This window comes from Galeopterus variegatus, unplaced genomic scaffold (assembly GCF_000696425.1).
Source record: "Galeopterus variegatus unplaced genomic scaffold, G_variegatus-3.0.2 Scaffold442, whole genome shotgun sequence".
In the NCBI taxonomy this organism is placed as follows: Eukaryota; Metazoa; Chordata; class Mammalia; order Dermoptera; family Cynocephalidae; genus Galeopterus; species Galeopterus variegatus.
Window position 1 is genome coordinate 374,342 of NW_007726553.1, and position 987 is coordinate 375,328.

The following is a 987-nucleotide window of genomic DNA, read 5'->3' on the forward strand; positions in this document are numbered from 1 at the left end:
ACATGCAATGCACTCACTCAGTTTCTAGTCTATTCTATTCTGTTCCATTTTATTAAAAAGAAAAAAAAGACAGGCTGATCAAAACCCATTAAACAGATTGCATGACCCACAAGTAGGCCACAACCCATATTAGGTTGTGATTATTTCAAAACTCCTAATCAGCCCCAGGTGGTGGGAATATGGAGTGAGTCTCTCCATAAGAATCATTTGTCTGCTGCCACGCACACTACTTGACTTAAAAAGTCTCAGGACTAAAGTGAAAGCCCCTGTGACTTATGATGAGCTAAACCTATCTTGCTCTGTCTCCCAAAACCAGACAGCCAGAGACAAACACTGTGCCTTGCTGAGGCTGTGGTTTTCACAGGGCTCTGCTCTGAAGCCAGGCCCATGTGTTTTGCATTTCCCCCGAGTAGGAACGGATGGCTCCAACCGTTCAAAGGCTCTTGCATGACAGTGGACAATAAAACTAGCCACAATGAGAGTGGGGTGGGACCGAGGACCCTGAATCAAGCCAAAAGGCCTTAAGTGACTATTTCTCAGGCAAGCTAGATTCTAACACCACAGAAGCAGCTTAGGAATAGAGGCTGCCCAGGGGACCGAGGGTGGACTGGGCCCAGGGATGGGCCTGTGACCCTGGCTGGGGGGAACCAGCTGCCTTTTGACAACCTCCTCACCACTAAGGCTTAGCCACCAATTAAGTCATCTGATCCTTTCTTCCGACTGCTTCCTCTTAATACTTTTACTACACTCTTAACAACCATCATATCGATATAGTATTGCTAAATGGTTAAAAGACATCACTTTCAGAAAATGTGGCCCTCCCCCCTGCCCTCCAGGGGTATTCCCTCCCCATCTTGGCTTATGCTTTTCCTGCTTCCTAGATCTTGTGACTCAGTGTTCTCGCATGCAAAGCCCTTGTGTAAATCACCACACATCCCCTCTGCCAGGACCCTGGTGCCACCAGGATCCAGACCCCACCCCCACCCA